The sequence below is a fragment of the Carassius carassius genome, chromosome 19, assembly GCF_963082965.1.
Source record: "Carassius carassius chromosome 19, fCarCar2.1, whole genome shotgun sequence".
NCBI lineage: Eukaryota > Metazoa > Chordata > Actinopteri > Cypriniformes > Cyprinidae > Carassius > Carassius carassius.
Genome location: NC_081773.1, coordinates 2,472,987 through 2,486,132, shown reverse-complemented (window position 1 = coordinate 2,486,132; position 13,146 = coordinate 2,472,987). Strand labels below are relative to the sequence as shown.

The 13,146-nt window shown below is 36.9% G+C and overlaps 1 long non-coding RNA gene across 1 annotated transcript in view; it reads left to right on the top strand.

Annotated features, from left to right (window-relative positions):
• Window positions 1-681, top strand: part of LOC132094636 (uncharacterized) — a 37,461-nt gene extending 36,780 nt beyond the window's left edge. The window contains exon 3 of the long non-coding RNA XR_009422364.1: window positions 445-681. This is a non-coding gene — a long non-coding RNA (uncharacterized LOC132094636). The remainder of the gene's footprint in view (window positions 1-444) is intronic.
• The last annotated feature ends 12,465 nt before the right edge of the window (window positions 682-13,146 follow it).

Sequence of the window (13,146 nt, the reverse complement as noted above, 5' to 3'; positions counted from 1 at the left end):
TAATCCTTTCCGCCTTAAGGTTTTGCCCTACTTTTTCCACGTTTACCCCACTGCATAACCACTGAAGCCTCAGCAATGTAGTTTGTCACACTAATACTTTAGTGCAAGCAACATTGTAGTCTGATAAGTACACATTTAACAAGAAAACAAGCATTTGTGTTGTTTACACAGACTGTGTTGTTTCTGCGGTCAAGCATCTGCTTTTCATTTTAAAGAAGTGTGTGTGTGTGTGTGTGTGTGTGTGTGTGTGTGTGAGAGAGAGTGTGTGTGTGCATGCCATCTCTGTCATACCTGTGCCGTGCGCACCACAAGGGAGCCACATTGTTCAGTGCAACATCAGGATGTCGTGCATTTAGGAAATAATTACCCAGCATCCTGCTGTTTTGAAACTCTTTTTCATCTTCTCTAATGGCTTCTTCTTCATTGGTCTCTAATCCCAAACAGGACGTAACGTGCAGAAGGAAGACGCGGCCGCTGCTGTCCCCGCTGGAGCAGAGAGGACATGAGCCTTTGATGTTCCACTCAAAATTATTAATTCCCCGCGTCAGGTTCTGTGTTTCATCTACATTTAAAGTCCAAATCTTGAGTTTGAGCAAAGCTTCTGCTATGCAAATCAGCGCCTAATGTGCATGCTGGGCTTGCTGGGGATGTTTTATGTATTTTTTTTCTTTTCTTTTTTTGGTGAGAAAATTAATGACATCTGCGTCATTTGATATTGATCTAAAATCTAGATATCTGCTTCCTGCTGTGCGTCAGATGAGCTTCATGTCTTAGTGTGGCCTTCACATCACAAGGATAAAAGTTTGAACACATGAAACTAAATCAAATGTTTGATCTCAAAATGAAGACCTGTTGAAAGTTTATCAATAAAGCAATAGTTCAATGACAATTCTTTTATCCCCATCACTGACTTTCCTGTGTGGAACTCGAATTGAAATGTTAATGCAGCTCTAAAACATGAAGTAGGCCCTTACATTTTTTTTTTTTACTAACATTATTTCCTTTTGAAGCTCTCATAACTCATCACTCTCACTGACATTAAACCTGGGCCGATGTGTCATGAATCTCCAGTTTTGAATGTGAATGAGATTTGAGTTACAGTGGAGACTTTCAGCAAAGAACAACTTAAAAAATATATTTTGCATCATTAAAAAAAGTTTTACACATAAAGAAACAAAAAGTGATTTTGTAAAATATGCATGTCATTATGTAAAACTGTGTAGTAATATAGTTTAAAAGAATGTCATTAAGTATAAACTGAATGTAGATGCATGTAAATTGTAAGTTAATTGCAATTAAAATGTAGGTTACACTTTATTTTAAAGTGATGTTGTTCCAGTACAGAGTATTGATTAACAACATGTACCTTTTATAGGATTAGGGTTAGTTACTTAATTATGCATAATTACTATAGTAAGTACATGCAATATGTATAACAAAATGTGATATACTTTAAGTTCATTAAACGCATTTAGCTAAACTGTATTACTAAAGTGTATTACAGGCTCATGATTCAAATGTAATTACAAAATCATATGGATAAGCACTTATGGTAAACTAAAATATACTTCAATATTATTTCTATTGAAACATCTATGTCATTATTTGAATATATTTATAATGATGAAGCAGCATTTAGTATTTCTTTTAATATATGTTAACAACTTTCACATAATATATATATATATATATAAATATATTAAAACATAGCGATTTATAATGTACTCTAATGTAACTTTTAATTTGACGTTTATTACAAATTGCACTTTTTAAAGTTGTCTTAAGAAACATTCATGAAAGTGCCTCACTTTAAAGTAGGGCTGTGCAAAAAATCGAATGCGATTTTCATGCGCATCTTGTCTGTAAAGAGACACTCCTGTGATTATAAGTACATCTCCAGAATGTGCGTTCAGATCAGGATTGCCAGGTTTTCAAAACCAAACCTCCCCAATTACTTCTCAAAACTAGCCCAATCACGTTATTTGTATTGGGGTCGCCCACTGACATGAAAAACAACTGCAGACTTGGCAACACTGGTTGGCCTTTACTACACAGAGCCGTAGTTCACCGAAAATCTACACCAAATCGCAGGTGATTCTTTGTCGATTTTGAAAGCGGTTTTGTGTAGCTTGTCGGTGGACTATGGCTCTGTGTAGTGAATGCCGCTCCACCTGAACCAGTGTTGCCAAGTCCGCAGTTGTTTTTCATGTCCACGGGTTGAAGCGACCCCAATACCAATAACGTGCTGTTTAGCCCCTAAAATACGAATTTTACCAAGGCAACCCTGCCAAAAAACGTGTATTTTAACCCCGGGATGCCATTTTCACGGGGAACCTCCTGGAAACGCGATTGGGCTAGTTTTGGACTAGTTTTGAGAAGCAACTGAGCAGGATTTGTTGTGAAAACCTGGCAACCCTGATCTGAACGCACGTGCTGGAGATGTACTTCTAATCAGAGGAGCGCCTTTACTGATGAGATGCGCATAAAAAACCCATTCCATTCTTTGCAAAGCTCTACTTTAAATACACTTAAGTTGTCTTTTATTTCATTAATATTGTATTCTCCCAGTTAGTTTTTTGATTGTTTTTTTATATACAATAAGTTTTCTTTTTAAATATATAATGCTACCTTTCACTCACAACAGCGTCTCACCCCGAGGCTGCGGTCAGCAACTTAACTGCATGTTAGCTGGATGCTCACCTAATTAGACTAAAAGCAACACTGTTCCCAGAACAGACTGACTGAGCGTGTTTATTGAGCCGTAGGAAGTGACCTCCAACATTAGTGCACTCAGTGTTTTACCGCAGGCCACTGATGATGAATGATGATGTTCAGGGTCTCCTCCCTCAAGTGGCACCAACAAACCCCGCCCCACCCAGACCAAGCCCCGTCCCCGATCATCTCATCACAGCTGTGCGCTCACATGGTTTTCATTTCCCATTAAAATGTCTCATTTCCATACAATATCAAAGACCAAAAGAGACTCAAAAACTTGAAAAGACTTAAAAAGCTCTGAAGGACTGGAAGCGAGCACAGTAATTCAGATCATATGGAAAACACCAATGAATCACTGCGAATGATCTCGTTTGAGCATGATCGTGTTTTTCTTCAGTCTTTGGTTTTGTCTGGATTCTGATGCCCTTCTGTAAAGATGTTTAAAGTGTTGGGAAAACATTTTGAACATATTGTGTTAATTTTATTTGCCTGATCTCAGCCCAATATTTGAGTTATGACTGACAAAATATATTAGCTAAGCATTCTGCTGTTTAAATTTCAGATTTTTGTGGGTGAGAATTGGTCTTTTTAGTTATTGTACTGCCAAGTACATTGTGAATGGCTGCACTCATTTATTTTACATTTACATATTTTCTCGCTTATAGACATCAGAGGTTTCTGACCACATAAAATACAGCTTACAAAATTAGAAAGGTGACATGTAAGAGTCACAGTATTTAAATGGAGAGCCACATTATTTACTGTGTGGTTACACTCTTACTGTTATTTGTTTGGTGAAACACTTTGTCATAATTGGAAACACATGAGAGAGACGTTCCAAGAAAATCATGTCAGGAAATTTCAGAAAAGACATACTTAACCAACATTACCCATAATGCATTACTGATAAACAGCATGGTAGATTGTAGATGGCAAGCATGTTGGATCATGTTTGGAATGACATACTACTATTACAATTTCTGCTCTATGTACACTATGCAAATTTCTGTGCACAGAATAACCAGATATCCAACTATATTTTCCAAAATATGCAGTATGTAACAACAGCTTGACTCTTTATTTGCTTAAGCCGCCAAAAGTTAACACATTTTATACAAACTTGGAATATTGTACAGGTACTTACTATATGGTTAGGGTTTGTCTTAGGGTTACTAGCATGTAATTATGCATAATTTATTGTTATTATAATATTATATTATAAGTACATGTAACGTGTAACAAGGACCCCATAAAATAGTGTTACCCAATGCCATAATGCATCATTCAAACCTGAATGGGAAGGCAAATCGGCCTCTGATTGGCTCATCTGTGTCGAATAAGTGGCAATAAACCTTACTTCCTTTATAGATGACCTAATGTAGAATGACATTCTTCTTTTTACTGTATCTGATCATTTAAATGAACCTGTTTACATCATATATCCACAGGGCCTCGTGAAACCCTGTCTTCCTAACAAGAGCTCCAGAGGATGGACTGATATACAGACAAACACTGAAATCGAAGGCATGTGCCTCACTCGGTGACTAAACAGTCTCGTCGTAAGGAAACAAGGCACCATATCGCACTGTTAAATGATCTAGAACAAGTTCAGATGAGGTAACAAAGGACATATTCACTGGCTACAATGTTTAGTAGCAGTACAGATAGGATGGAAAAAGTTTTTGGCCCCTTTTTTTAATTACTGCTGAACCAAACGCACAGGATTTTGGGATGTCGTAGGCGGTGAAGGATCTATTAGGTCTTCAAACTTCAACCAGATGAAGGCAAGTTAGATAGGATGTTATGCGAACTGTGGACTCTGACGTCATTTGTAACCTTCCTGCTAGCATTTTTCAGTTTTTAGGCATCGTCTGAGTGTGTCTAAAGCCCAGGGCTGTAACCACCGTAGACACTGTGGGGGACAAGTCCTTCCCCCAAAAAATTATAAATGACAAATTACGCCAAATGTTACATTTGTTAGCTGGCATCTTTCAGTGGTCTAACCATGCTAACCATGAATGAAGAGGGGTCATATGACGTTGCTAAAAAGAACATTATGTTGTGTATTTAGCGTAATGCAATGTATTTATGAGGCTTAAGGTTCAAAAAAACATTATTTTCCGCATACTGTACACTATTGTTTCTCCTCTATTCTCACCTTTTTGAAAGCATTGATTTTTACAAAGCTTATCGTTCTGAGAAGTGAGGTGTGCTCTGATTGGCCAGCTGTCCAGTGTGTTGTGATTGGCCAAATACATGTTGCGCCCCTTACTCTACGTGATGCTGAGTCCTGGCGCGATGAGACAAAACAAATAAAACCCATTACAAACGAGGCATTTGTTGTATCCAGTGGGGAAATAATTATGGATTATAATGACTTATACTGTTTTATTACGTGTTGTGTTTCACGTTTCGTAAACTTAAAACTGCATTTGTGATCTGAGCAATGACAAACAACAAGCGCTACTCTACACTGCTCAAAACTCAAATCCTTTAATAATGAAAACATACTTACAGGCTGTGAGTCAGAACAGTAGGCATTGTAGTCTACTCTCCCAGGATCAGAAAAGAGTCCACCATAAAATGTGCTGCACACATCTGAATATTTGGGTTGAACTGTTCTTGAACTGAGTTGTAAAAACAACTTAACCACTGATTTCTAGTTGTGCCCTCTTTTGGAAGACCAAACAAAGTATGGTGTTATGCAAATCTTCCCACACAGTGATATAGACATGTGGGGGTGTGTTTAAACAAAGTGTTTTAGGGGGGCGTGGACGAGTATTAACTTTTATAAAGAACATCTCTTTGGGTTTGAGACTTTAGTCTTTGCAACTTTACTAACTTTAGATATTGGTCTTATCTATTCACAAACCGCTTGTTACACTCCAAAGAGAAAGGAAAAATTGAAATCGCATCATATGACCCTTTAAAAAGGCCCTCCCCCTAATATTCAATCTCCAAATATTTAAAGTAACCAATCAAAGCAACAAATAATTCACTGTAAAAAAAATCTAAAGTTGAGACACCCTAAAAGTTTAAGGCAACAAGCTTCAGGAGTTTTTTGAGTACTCTCAACTTCTAATTCATTATGTATATTAAGTATAATCTACTATTTTACTATCTATTTTATCGATGTCCTTTAACCTTTTTGGGTCTGGGAACATTTCAGTTACATTGCTGTCTATGAAGGGTCAGAAAGCTCTTAAATTTCTTTAAAAATATCTAAATTTGTGTTTCGAAAGGTCTTACAAGTCGACACTTACAGGAACAACATGAGGGTGAGTAATTAATGAAATTTTATTTATTTATTTTTACCCTTTGAGTACATATTTCATGATGACACTACTTTTTAACAATCAAGATTCACAAAAACAAACCTCACCAGAACAATACGAATGATATGTCATGCAATCCTTGCTTAGAAATTATTAGTAATGTTCCTGTAGCTCAACTGGTAGATCATTGTGTTATTAAGCGCAATGTTGGGGGTTCAATTCCCCAGGAACACATGATAGGTAAAAATTGATAGCCTGAATGCACTGTAAGTCGCTTTGGATAAAAGTGTCTGCTAAATGCATAAATTAATAGCAGTCATCAGTTGCAATTAATGCATCGAGACCCTTGCTAGCGCCCAAACTCATGTTCACAATATAGAAAGCTTTAGTGATGACGTATTTTTATAGGCCAAAACCAAGAAACAAGTATTTAACACTTCCCATTCCATCATCCCGAAGTCAGTGGGTTTTATTTTATCATTAAAAATACAACAGTAATGCCCCTTTGTAGTTTTTTAAAGCTTTTACTTGTCTTGAAAAATTAGTTTGATAACAACTGGCTAAATGGGACTATAGAGGTTGTTGAACATATTTAACGTCGTCACACCAAACTCACTAGTCTACTTTTACCACCTCATTGTGTTCGAACTCAATCGTTCGGGGTAAAAGGTATCAATTAAAGACGACGTTCAACAAGTGGTGATGTTGAAGTCATGCAACTATGGTTTAGTTAATTTATAATCATGTTTTTTTTTTTTTTTTTTTTTTATTACATCTGGCATTTAGGCATGAAAATTTATGAAAGTGAAGACTATTGTTTAGGAAACCAGGGTGATGTGAGCTTCCAGACTGACCTACAAAAATACATAATCACTACAGTGCTGTATACTGATTCACTACATATAGGGATCTAGTGAGACAGAATGAGACACAGCACATATACTGTACGAGGAATGCTTTTTTCTCCCTGTCGCTAGTAAATTATATTGTCATATTTGTTTTTTCAGTCTGACAGCAGTGTTGAGAGCTAAAGGAAATGATTTACTTATGACTGATCAAACGCTCCTCGCAGAAGAGCGCAACTCTGTCTCCGTCAGACGGAGAAACAAATTAATCACGTGACTCATGACTTCTGGAGCATCCGTCACGGACAGGAAGACGTCTCCATGTGGCGTGTCTGTTTCTCTGTATGTGTGTCTCACAGTGTACTAAGTGCAATAAATCTGCCTGAGCGCTTGTAGCGGAAAGGTGAAGTCTCAGAGCCGGAGAAGCTCCGGGCGTTTCTTGCTCTCGATCAATGTGGAGATCAAAGAGTTCATCTCTGACAGCTGATGACTGGCTTCCCATGGCCGGTTCACCAAAGGAGGATCACACCTGCAGCAGGTGATTACAGGTAGATCTGCCTACCTCTAATTGGACAATAAACACTACTCTCCGCCTGCTAATGGCTGCAGTCTGCCTCTCAGACGCCACTCTGCTATTTGGCCATTCCCAGAAGTCTCCTCCGCATGGCCACCATGATGACACGCTGCAGGAGCATTCAAAGCAAACTGCTGGATAACTTGCAATCTCAGTCTTTAAGACGAGCAAGAGAGAAAGAGAGCACGAGTGCAGTCACAATCACTCATTATCTTCCTCTCTTGTGTGTGTATCCTGAAGCAGTTGGGTTACTTTTGTTAATAGTCTTTCAGCTGTAATGATGTTCTTTTCACATGTTTGTAAGTGTATTGAACATTCTTGAAGTGACTGAAACACACAACATTCCTGTGACACTCATGCTGGATCTTGACGTTATGCCTTTGCTCTAAAATGTCTATGGATATGTTTGGAATAGAATAGTACCCAGTGTTACTTAGGAAATCTAATAAGTTACAGATTTTACAGAAGTTACTCTGTTCAAAATGCAATTAGTAGTGTAAATATTAATTACTTTATTGAAGTAATGTAATTGATTAGTCCTCTACATTTACATCCAATTCTCGCTGTTAACAAACCATTAACCACAACTTTTGCCTCAATAAATGACTAATTTGCTGCTTATTAATAGTTAGTAAGGTAGTTTTTAAGTTTAGATTTTGGGTAGGATTAGGAATATAAAATATGAACATGCAAAACATGCTTTATAAGTACAAATAAACAGCCAATACGTTAATATGCATGCTAATAAGCATCTAGTTAATAGTGAGAATTGGTCCCTATACTGAAGTGCTACCTAAATTCTAATAAACTGTTAATAATTTTCAAACATTTAAAGCAGACAGGGTTAACCTTACTGTAAGACTATGATCACAGGGGCATATGATGCGATTTCAAGTTTTCCTTTGTCTTTTGACTGTTTCAAGATGTTTGTGCATATATAAGGTACCTAAAGTTGCAAAGACTAAAGTCTCAAACCCAAAGATATACTCTTTCTAAAAGTTAAGACTCGTCCACGTCCTCCTAAAATGCTTCATTCTAACAAACCCCCACTACTTTTTTTTTTTGCAGATTTGCATAGCACCACCCAAATGTTCACAAAGAAAGTAGATTCTCACTGTAGTATTGTTGCCGCCATCGTGTTTCTGGAGACAATGTGTTTACAAATTTGTTTAGGGGCGTAATATTTCGGTCATATGCTTGAGGCATTCGGCCAATCACGATGCACTGGATAGCTGGCCAATCAGAGCACACTTAGCTTTTCAGAGCAATGAGCTTTGTAAAAAATGACACGTTCAGAAAGGCGGGGCATAGAGGAGCCAACAATTATCTGGTATGTGGAAAATAATGTGTTTTCGAACCTTAAATCGTGTTAACACATGGCATTACATCAAATACACAACATAGTGTTGTCAAAAACATCCCTTTTCACACAATCACGACTAAAACAATGTGTAAATAAATGGCCAAAACGCATAAAACTTTTATTTTTATTTTTTTACCACTATCATGTAAACACCACCTAAATGTATTGTTCAGAACAGACCAGTAATGTAAAGCAAAGATAAATTGTATTATAATGATATGCATTATAAACAACATTAATTCTAAACAGCAAGCCTAAACTAATTTATTGAAAGCGGAACAGAATCTATCGACTCATCAGGAATAGACTATGGAAAATATCTCGGGCTCAAGTAGTGCTTTCATTCGGCGAGTGCTTGACGTTAACTGCCACATTAAGTCGCAGGAAAAAAAACATGACTTATACAAAAAAAAAAACTTTGCGCAATATGTGTATTTTCAGTAGGCAAAAATATTTAATTTTACCCCAATGTGAAGTACGCAAAAGAGCAAATGAACTGAATCTCCTTCCTTCACTCACTTACTGATTACAATGGAAAAGCGTTTCTGCACAAATCTTTAAATCCTATGAACCTTTCTCTTTCTCTTTTGTTTTCATACAACCCAGAGACAGTGAATTTCGAAGGGGGACCCTCATGCATTTTTGTAGATTGTTCCTTGTACAAATGCCTGCATGAAAACCACCTGGTTTCTGGTGAGATTAGGTTGGTTTTGCTCCCCAATACTGATCCTCATGACAGAACAGTAATAAATGTGATGCACAGCACAGGTCTCTGCAGCAGTTTTGTTGAGGAGCAGGAGGAGTTTGAGGCTTGTTATTTTTCTCACATCACACAGAGAGGGACTCGTGGAGAAATCTAATACTTGTTTGCTAAACAGTAGCATGTACCCTGCAGAGGAAGCATTTTTACAAGCATGTGTATGTTTCATTTGGTATCATTTATTTATTATATTGATTTTAGCATGATATCTGCCACCATATTCTCTTGATTGCTTGATTTCAAGGTCGGAACAGCTGATGATAAACACTCTCATTTGCCAGTACACATACAAGAATATAATACATCATATTCCAATCCAGAGATTTCTCAAAGAGATTTACTTCTATCGCTCTCATATAAAGCTCATTATAATTAAGGAGTAATCCTAACAGAAAACACACACACACACACACACACACACACACACACACACACACACACACACACACACACACACACACACACACACACACACACACATATTCTTTGCCATCACAATACATTTTAAAATACATTCGAACGTTCTTTTAAACTGTAATAATGTTTCACAGTATTAATAATTTACTGTATTTTTGATAAAATTAATACAACTTTGAAATGCGTAAGAGACTTCTTTCAGAAACATTGAATCATTTTACTGATTCAAACATTTAAACACTGATTGTGTATATTATACAGCATTTTGAATATTAGAATTTTCTCTTATTTACATATTGCTTTGTTTATTTATGATTCTACCCTTGATGACATCCAAAAAGAGTTTAAGCTATAAAAATGGGCTTTTAGGCATAATCTAATATAGTCATTAAAACTGTTTATATTTTCGACTTAAATAACAAACCATTTAATATAGACGATGTTACAGAATTATGTTCAGTTTACCTGGCTAAACGTGTTCAGAGCATTTCAGCGCTATGAAAGTGTTGTGTGTTTGAGAATGTGTCCATGTGCATGTTTGAAGTCTGAGGCTAGATGCTCGTTTGGATGTGAATGTAATTACGGTAAGAAGATCAAAGACGGCCAGGACGAGTGATGTTTCACACAGCTCTCTCTTTCTTCCGCTCTTCTGTTCTTCCCTCCAGCCCTGCTGCTGCGCGCACATCTCCGCTCGTAAAAAATGATGAGGGCCGTATTTGTCATCTTTATGACTGAGACGTATTCTGAGATGAAGACTTCATGACAGATGCTGTCTCTCTCTGGTACCACGGTAAAGTGACGGTATCAGATGGAAATACCATGGTACTGTATCACTACTGTATACCATTTTAAATATAGCAAGAATACTATGGTTCTGCCATGCTACATGTTCAAACACAGTCTCTTAATTATTGATATTATCCACATTTTAGGTTATAATAGGCTACTAGTGAGAAACATGTCGAAACCAAAATATGTGACATGCATCAAAAAGCTTTTCTTTGTCTTGCTTTCAGCTCTGCTCATGCATTTACTCAACAAACTTCACATGGGATGCTTGTAAACAGTATTAAAGGAACAATTTGAGATCCAATTTCATACAGAAATTCATACATAAACCTTTTTTTGTTAGTGTACTTCTCAATCCAGTCAGTTTTTAAGTGTACACTAAATCATTGTACTAGTATTAGTGGATCGAATCTGTCTGTCCTATAGAAAGCTTCAAACTCAGCTGATTACACAGTGGCATGAAGTAGTAGTTAATCAATTAAAAGGCATTTCTGGAGCATTATTTATGAGATTTAACCTTTATAAGCAGCTGACATCTTTTCTTTGGGTTAGTTCATTTGCAGCAGACGTCTGGCCGGGGTTTTACTGTGTGAATGTGAGCCCCTCCAGCACGGGCAGCTGCTTTCTAATGTACTCAAGAGGTAAATTGGTGTGTCTTGAGTAGGTGTGTTGACCTTTAAGAGACAGGGAAAGGACATTGAGTCCAACTGAATGCCGCAGCACTGATGCGTCTCAACAACTATCTTAGCAGGAAGCCTCACATAAAATACTGGTGCATTAATATGTGTGAAGGGGGGGCCAACTTAACTATAGTTTGGGGACAAAATTGTCCCCAGTCGTCCTCAGGTGAAAGAAGGAGATTAATAAAATACAATACACGATGCCACTTTTTAAAGATGCTCAGCAATAATGTATTTTGATCAAAGAATTTGACATTGTTATAAAAGATTTCTGTTTCAAATAGAGGCAGTTCTTTGGAACGTTCTATTCACTAAAGAATACGGAAAAACATTGTTGCAAGCTTTCCATAAAAATATGACATTGATAATCAGAAATGTTTCAAATCAGCATATTGAAATGATTTCTGAAGAAACATGAGGCTCTAATGACACTGAACATTTAGATTTGATCACAGAATTAAATGACAACTTACACAACATTCAAATATTCAGTTATTTTAAATGGTCTTATATTACTACATAAATGCAGCATAAGGGACTTATGGCCGAATGCCAAACAAATCCACCCCAAACTTTGGAAAATTAGTGCATTACATTGCGGTAATATAAGAATTATGTTCTTTTTCTTTAATAAAGGTGGTTCATAAAAAACAACAACAACAACTAATAATTAGTGTGTCTAAAATAGTAAATATATGACTATTTAGAAAAGTATTTTATTTGGCTATCATTTACAGTAATCCATGACTGGAATATACACCGAATACAAATAAGTGATATTACAAATATTAAAAATAGAAATAAAAGTCACTGTGGTTTCGCTCTAAAAAAAGAAATTAAAAGAGAAATGTAAAACATTTACATTTACAACTAAATTTTGAGCAGTTATAGGAATATTAGTGTTAAAAATGTAGTTTTTTTTTTTGCATTGATGTTTTCATTCATTCAATCTGCTTTAGGTCTACATAAGAAAATAAGCCACTTTGGCTATATCTGACACATTTGACTGATTTTATGAATTATTAAATGTATTGTTCCTGATTAAATGAACGAATGAATGTTAAATATCATTATTTTATTGAAATGGCATGTTCTCAATACAGATTTTCATCTGTAGAATAAAGCAAAACTCTATCCAGATGCTGAATATGAGCTTGATCCACATCTGTCATCAGTCTCTGAAGTGTTTAGTGGCACAGGACACGTTGCAAACAGAGAACACAAAACTCCTGTCATCCGCAGCTACTAGTCCTGAAGCCTCGGCCAACCAGAGGAGACTTTATAGAGTTCAAAACCACGGGCTCCATGCAAGCATCGAGGAGCTGCTGTTTCCTGTGGCTCAGTCACTTTCAGCTGTACGAGAGAGATGCTGGGAAGATGTCTGAGGGTCCACACAGTGTGACACCCCGTGGGTCTGAGCTATCCTGAAGGAAAACAGGCCTCTCATTCCCATGAGGAGCGGCAGGTCCCTGCTGAACGCCGGGCTTGTGGCTGGAGATCAAGAAATGAGACGACTGACACAGAGTTTAAACAGAAGCAGATGCCATTAATAAAGTGCTTTGGGAGTGTGTGTGTGTGTGTTTTCACCACTGTCTAAGATAGAAATAGCTGACATACAAGCATTTTCTAGCTGGTGAAAATACTACAAATCATTTTGGCCGCCACTGTGTGTGTGTGGAAACGGTGATACTTTTTTTTCAGGACTTCAGGATAAATGGCTCAAAAGAA